This window comes from Halyomorpha halys, unplaced genomic scaffold (genome assembly GCF_000696795.3).
Source record: "Halyomorpha halys isolate HHAL.00 unplaced genomic scaffold, Hhal_1.1 Scaffold446.1, whole genome shotgun sequence".
Lineage (NCBI taxonomy): Eukaryota > Metazoa > Arthropoda > Insecta > Hemiptera > Pentatomidae > Halyomorpha > Halyomorpha halys.
This window is the reverse complement of record NW_027104672.1, coordinates 13015-21110: the sequence shown is the minus strand read 5'-3', so window position 1 is coordinate 21110 and position 8096 is coordinate 13015.

The window sequence follows — 8096 nt, the reverse complement described above, 5'->3', positions numbered from 1 at the left end:
TCTAGGTGGGCTGTAGGGATGGGTGGAACTAGATAAGGTTTTTCCAATTTTTTTAATTTTTCAAAGATATCATATTTCATTAATACAGTGCATTTTCTCTCAACGGACACACCTGTATAATGAAAACCATTCGTAATAGATAATTAAAATATAATCCCGGACAAAAAATTACTACATATTTAATGTGTTTAAACTTTTGTATTGGTAGAAGGAGGAATTGAGGATCGTTGGAGGATCCTTGGAGGAGGGAGGATCGTATTTACCGTATTGAGTATTGGAGGAAGATAGTCCGGGTGGAGGTCCCAAATTTTTTAAAATAGTAAAACAGTTTGTTGGTTAAGAAATAAATAGTTTTCTTTTGCTATTTTGAAACCTTTATTGACCGCCAGAATTGACTATCTTCCTCCAATTTATTTAAAATTTCCTATTATGGAACCCCTTCACCTCCCGTAATAAAACGTGGAGTAAGCCCTTTACGTTGTAAACAATCGTGATCACAAAAGGTGATGTAATCCTAACGTTTCCTTCATACAATGTAGTCTTCTCGTTTTGAAAACTTCAACAAGCTGTGCACCATTATATACAATGAAATGGAGACTCTTCACAAATCCCTACGGGGTATAACCGCAAAGTTTGATTTATCCTTAGTTATATGTTTATCGTTTATAGTTGCCCACGCTCAGCGGAAAAGGGAGGTGAGTTAAAGGAAAATAAAAAAAATAAATATAATCGCAAAAGGAAAAACAAAAGAACAAAACAATAAAATAAATTACTCCTTAGGCGCCACCTTATTTTTTCTTGTAAATAACGAAAACCCCGGAGCATTATGCCTACAATATAACTAAAATATACCCCTATATAAACAATTGTTGATTTATGACCACTGGTGAATACCTTTACATGTAGATAACAGAAAACCTAGGGGTGTTACCTACCCACCTGTTGAATTATCGTAATATTCCGTGAACAACAACAAAAAAAAACATAAGTAAATTAACAAGTTGAAAGCAGAGAAATAACAGCAGAACTATATCAATCGGCAATTTATGGATGACTTGATTTGTGACAAAGTAAGGAGCATTAAGGATTTTATTCGGGAGGAATTCGATGGTTTAGAGGAACCCCTAAGCTCAACTCTGTATGTCCAGATAAGCCTTATAGTACGAGCCGGGAAGAAAAAAAAAGTAGTTATCTCACCACAATTTTTGATTACTTCAATAAAAACTATATATAATTACTAGTCAAAATTGACGAGTCTGCCAAGTATAGGTAGGAAAATGGCGGCTGTTTCAAAACCTTAAAAAACATTTATTTTTCATTCGGAGCTCTATATTTTAAAAACTACCAACATACACTAGAAAGTCTAGGAGAACATTATTTAAAGAAGAGTAAATTTGCTGAAATATTAGCCCTAAAAGAGCTATTTACGTCCAAGAGTTCTCGAGATACAGCTTTTTAAAAAGCATAATTTCTTAAAAATCTGAAAGATTAGTAGTTAGCTAATTTATTTTGAGAAATCTATATCTCAGGAACTATGTGACGTACAGATGTCTATTAGAACTCAAATTAAAGCTAAAAAAGGAAATTTAACTTACTATAAAGTAGTTTATGACACTTATCTTCGTAGATTATTAGTATTACTCCTACGAAGATAAACATCATAAACTACATTAGAGCTCATTAAATTAGCTTTAATTTGAGTGATAATAGACATCTGTACGTCAAATGGTTTTTGAGATTGATTAAGTTTTTCAAAATAAATTCACTAACTACTGATCTTTTTGTCTTTTTTCTCCTCTTGGGCTCTTGTACTATTACTGCAGTCATGTAGATCAGTCTTTTGTAATTGATTAGAAGTTTGTCCAGTAAATGTTGTTATAGTCGGAATCGACGTGTAGTTTCCTATCTTATTAGTCTTGTAAGAGGATTCCATGTCAGTCATTTGTCAAGACGTATCTCCAGGAATAATACCAGATATAATAATAATGCCATAATGCTAGACTGTTCGACAGGAATAAGGGGGGTATTATTAAAGGAAACTGTGGGGCTGGAAGTCATGGGATAGAAAATGGGTAAAGTTGCCAAATGATATTTAATTTTTAAGAAATCGAAGTGAGTTTTGTGTTAACTTTGAAAAAATATAATTTTGAGAGCACGTCATATACATTTTAATTTTAAATAAAATTAATTTCACTTTGTGTAAAAATCGATTATTCCTCCTGAATCGAAATCTGCCTGAAATAGAGTTTACAATACATGTTTTGTTCACGCAATATTATTGGCTACGATGGTATTTAATTTTAATTAATTTAATTTATCCTTGGCAAACGTTTTGATTAGTTCATTCAATTATATGCAAACATGGATTTAATTGAATAAACTAAGCCATAGAGGGCGAAGTTGGGAATAATACGGCTATTCAATTCATTGTTTGAACGAACTCAATATCTGCAGATATATATTGCAATAGTGATATTAATACTGTACAGATTCCGAATTCGGGACTTATCCATTATCTAATTAATTTTCGTCTTATAATATATATTTTAGGAGAGATTATCATTCAAATTTATTGAAATTAATATCGAATAAACTTCATATCAGGGCTAAAATGTATGCGAAATTGTAACTTAATCGGATAATTTATTTAATACACTCAATGTGATCCATGTTTGGGAAACGGACGATAAACATAAATAAAATCGATATGCAATATAGTTATGATTCATGACTGCTATTTTTAGTCTAGGGACAATTCCTCTCACATTAAAAAAATAATTTAGTGACCTTTTCTATATTTTTTAGAACCACCAGAACATAATCTCGCTATGGCCAAGAGCTCAGAGAAGAAAAGTTATTTCAGCCTAATTTTCATTAGTAAATGAAAACTATAAATAGTTATTAGTAGTGATGAGTGTCAAGTATAGTTAGGGGGAGGGGAAGATGGCGGCTGTTTCATAACTTAAAAAAAAACACATCAACACCCTCCAAGAATGGTGCCAAAACTGTAGGATTAAAATAAATTCCAATAAATCCCACCAAATCACATTTACCCTTCGTCGTAAACCTTCGTCTTGCCCTACAGTATCTTTTAATAATACCCCACTCATTCCTGTTGAACAGATCCGTTACTTAGGACTAAATCTGAACCAACAACTGACATGGAATCCTCATACAAGACTGAAAAGACAGGAAACTGCTCGTCGATTCCGACTATTACAACATTTACTAGACAAACGGTCCAAACTTCCAATGCATTACAAAAGACTGATCTACTTGACTATTATAAGGCCTATTTGGACATACGGAGTTGAGCTATGGGGCTTCACTAAACCATCTAATTCCTCTCGAGTCTAATCCTTAACAGTCCAAAATCCTTCGTAAAATCCTCAATGCTCCTTACTTTGTCACAAATCAAATCATCCATCAGGACCTCAATGTCCCCTATGTTGCCGATTTGGCCAGAACCAGATACCAATCCTTCCATAATAAACTTCCCAACCACCCAAACCAACTCGTTTCTAACCTGGATTCTCCTTCACTACCTAGTAATCCTCCTAGACGTCTGAAAAGAAGATAGCCTCGAGATCTTCTCCGTTAGAAATGTTTTTGGAGTTTTATCAATGGGTAGATTCTCCACATGTTTCTATCATGTCATAATATCACTTACAACAAATTTACTTGATGTGTATATATGTATACAGTTTTAAATATCAATAAATAAATTATTAAAAAAAAAAATTCATTTGAAGGTCTATATCTTTAAAACTAATAACACTAGATAACCTAATACAACATCATTTGAAGTAAAGTGAATGTTCTAAAATATGAGCCTTAATAGAGCTATTTATGTTCAATAGTTCTCGAGATATAGCTTTTTAAAAAACAACATTTAATAAAAAATACACTGAAAAAATCTGAAGTTAGTGAATTTATTTTGAGAAATCTATTTCTAAAAAAATAATTCAATGTAGAGATGTCAATTGCACTGAATTTGAAGCTAGTTTAATGTACTGTAAAGTAGTTTGTGACGTTTATCTTCGTATTTATGGTAAAAGCTAATATAAATTAATTTATCACTGTTCCGACCGAATTTCATGTGCAAAATTTATATTCAAATGGGAATATCATAATAACTACTACCCCTACAAAGATACGAGTCATAAAGTACTTTATAGTAACTTAAATTACCTTTATTTTGAGTGCTGTGATACATATGTACGTCTTATGGTTTCTGAGATATATTTTTCAAAAATCAAAAATTTTATCTGAGCAACTAGAAATTAACATTTTGTGAATTTATTTTGTCAAATATCATAAAAATTACAACTTCTACGAAGATAAATGTTGTAAACTACTTTATAGTACACTGAACTAGATTTAATTTGATTTCTGACAGACAGTCATATGGTTCCTGAGATATATCCTTTCATAAATAGAAATGTTTGTCCAAACAACTATAAATCAACATTTGTGATTTTTTGTTGTTGAAAGTCATGAAATCTACTGCTCCTACGAAGATAAGTCATAAACTCAGCATGGTACATTAAAATCGCATAAATTTTAGTGCTAGTACACTTTTGTACGTCAAATAATCTTTGAGATATAAATTTATTTATTATTATTTTTAAATATTTATTTATTGCTATTTACATTATAATGCATTTAGTAAATCTGAAAAGTTAAATTGGAGTGTTACAGACGTGTAGAGAAACTAGCCATTGGTAGCACTCTGAAGACATTTTACTTTAGCTGGTCTCGTGGCCATCTTCTTTTCAGGCGCCTCGGAGGATTGTCAGGAATGGAAGAGGATACGAGATTAGAAACTAGGGGGTTTGAGTGGTTAGAGAGTTTATAATGGAAGGAGTGATATCTGGTTCGAGCTAGATCGGTTACATTGGGAACACTAAGGTCTTTATCTATGATTTTATTTGTGACTAAGAAAGGAGCATTGAGGATTTTGGATTGTAAGGATTGAATACGAGAGGAATTCGAAGGTTTATTGGAGCCCCAAAGCTCAACTCCACATGTCCAGATTGGCCTTATTAATAAAAAATTGGGGTGAAGTATCTGACTTATTCTCCTCTTGTGCTCTTAAACTACCTGCAAATATCCTGTAGATAAAATCTTGCTTGACTATTCAACTGTTTTCTATTTCACTTCTTATCTCCTCTTTAACATTTCGCTAATGTAAATCGCAAATAGAGTTCTGTTAAGGTATTGGTACCTTCCGAAAGGTCAATTCTTCCTTTTACTACATCCTGCATACCCGAATCACTGCTGACTCGATCCGTTTTCACATGTACATGAAACATACACTCCTTAAGGAGCTTCGGAAGTTGAATACTATGTTAATATCCAACGTAGGCAGACTGATGTACTAACTGCATCCTGATCCTGAATTATTCAAAAGCTAAGAAGATAAAGACAAACAGAACAAGAGGAGAAACCGCCATCGGTGGCTAGGCTAAACCTCGGCCGCAAATTCATTAAAGCCTTCCTTGGAAGACCTCTCCTTCTATTAAGGTCTTTTTAGCCCGAATCCAATTTCACTAATTCGATGGAGGGGGGCGCTCCAGAGGAAAAGGAGGAAAAATTTAACAAGGAGAACTTCCCTTGTCTTTGCCGGTGTCACTTCCTTCATTGATACTTGAAAAAATCTTGTTTGAACTTCATGAATGCATTATTTGTCCCTGTTTTGAGACTTTGAGGATTATTAACGCCTCAGAATAGAATTATTAAAATCGTCGATTTTCCGTAAGTTTAATTTACTTATTTTTTCCATAATGATATAATAATAGCTAGGAATAAAATGCAGAACAATGTTCAACAGATCTCAACATTCAACAATATAATTAAAAATTTTCACAAACAAATGACCAAAAATATTAGTATTTCACCTAATATATCAAACAGTGTTATGAAACATTTATTGACAGTTACAAGTGCAAAACTAACTATTCATGAATACAACAGTGCTTATCTTACCTTATTACAGTAAAGCAGCAAATCCTTGATTTCTATTTATCATTTATCTGTTTTCACCCTCTACCAAACGCAATAGTTAATACCCTAATAAATTGTCCGAAGAACTCAGCTTATTCTGGGCATAGTGTAATGGTGTCCCACCACATGGACTTCATGAGCGGGAACACCTGAAGCGTTATGAGATATGCGTATCACTGCTTACTAGCCAAAAGAACGATCCTTTTCTCGAAAGGATAATCACGTGTGATGAAAAGTGGATTGTATATGACAGACACCGGTCAGGCAGAAGTTAAATATCTACGAAAGACCAGGACACTTGCTGAAACAAATTTATATCCAAAAAAGCACTGGTTTCTGTAACATAATAATTTAAAATAAACATATATTTCTCCAATTTATACAAAGAACAAACAAAAGAAAAAATCGAGATACTGGAAAAGTTTTGTACAAAGGAAAAAAAAAAAGGAAGATAGGAATGGCTGATCCCTATTCTTTTTATCAGTAATTCTCTTTGAGCTATTCCATCAGCTCCGAAATTATCTCTCTATATCTCGGCTATATTTCTCGTACCTAATATCAATAAAAGACACAGGTGTGAAGAAGAAAAATAATTATTTTGTTAATCCATTTTTATAAATTTTCATTGTTTATATTTGTTTTAAGTTCAGGTTCATAAATGCAAAAACCAAAAAAAATATATTACAAAGAGGAGCCACAAATGTATAGTTTAAAAATAAATAAATAAAAACCAATCCTGACAATTCTCAAATAACAGGCGATTTTGAGGTATCAATGTATATATATATATTTATTACTTCTCTTACATGTTACATACTAAATTTTGTTTTCAATTATTTGGATCAATTCAATTTTTTATTTCAAATTTAAATTTAAGCAAAGTAATGATTAGTGTTCATTTCAATTATATAAACAAATATGAAACTAAAATGAAACAAAATGTATTTAAATGATTGACAGTATTATTTCAAATTATGCAGAAGATGGTAGATAGGGTACATACAAAATAAAATATAAAATAGTTAAAAACTGTTTATTTGCCTACGTTTCATCAATGCCATTAACATAGGGTTAAAATTTTGTGAATGTAAGTGAAAAAAAAAATTATATAAGAATGAACAAAAAGAAGAGATAAAATATAAAATAGACAATGATAATTATGAGAAAAAAAAAAGGCAAATTATTATGTTAAAAATGAACGGGAGACTTAATAATACTTACATATAGATAAGCAGATATGAAACACACAAAATTTAGCACACTAAAAGACGCAAAATAAAGATGTGATTTAAGATTAAATAAAAGTCGAGAAGGAATAAAAAACATAATAACAGTAAATAACCAAAGAACAAATCAGAATCACAGAAAGAACTAGAATAGGTGCCAGTTCAGATATTTCGATACTGACAACGAAAAAAAAACGTATGAAACCGAATAAAAATGAAATTATATATTTAAGGTGGTTATATTTCGGTGATGTGGAAGCAACAGTTTAGTTTGAAAGTGACACTTTACAAAATAGATTTTTTTCATTTTTATTTCCTATCGATTTTGACTAAATTCGACATTATATGTCTTTAATAGATTTTTTTTCATTTTTATTTCCTATCGATTTTGACTAAAATCGACATTATATGTCTTTAATAGATTTTTCATTTTTATTTCCTATCGATTTTGACTAAAATCGACATTATATGTCTTTAACATAGGCTAGATTTTATCATCATTGCCAGGGCTTAAAAGAAACTTTTTAAAAAATCTTTTTTTTTTTTTTAAATTAATTTATTGTTACTTACAAATGTTAAAAAAATATACAGGTAAGTGGAGAATCTACCCATTGATAGAACTCCAATAATATTTCTAGAGAAGAAGATCTCGAGACCGTCTTCATTTCAGACGGCCGGAAGGATTGTTAGGTAATGAAGGAGATGCCAGGTTAGAAACAAGAGGGTGTGAGTGGTTGGAAGGTTTATCTTGGAAGGATTGGTATCTGGCTCTGACCATCTCGGCAGTATATGGAATATTGAGCTCTTGGTGGATGACTTGATTCGTGACAAAGTAAGGAGCATTAAGGACTTCATGAAGGATTT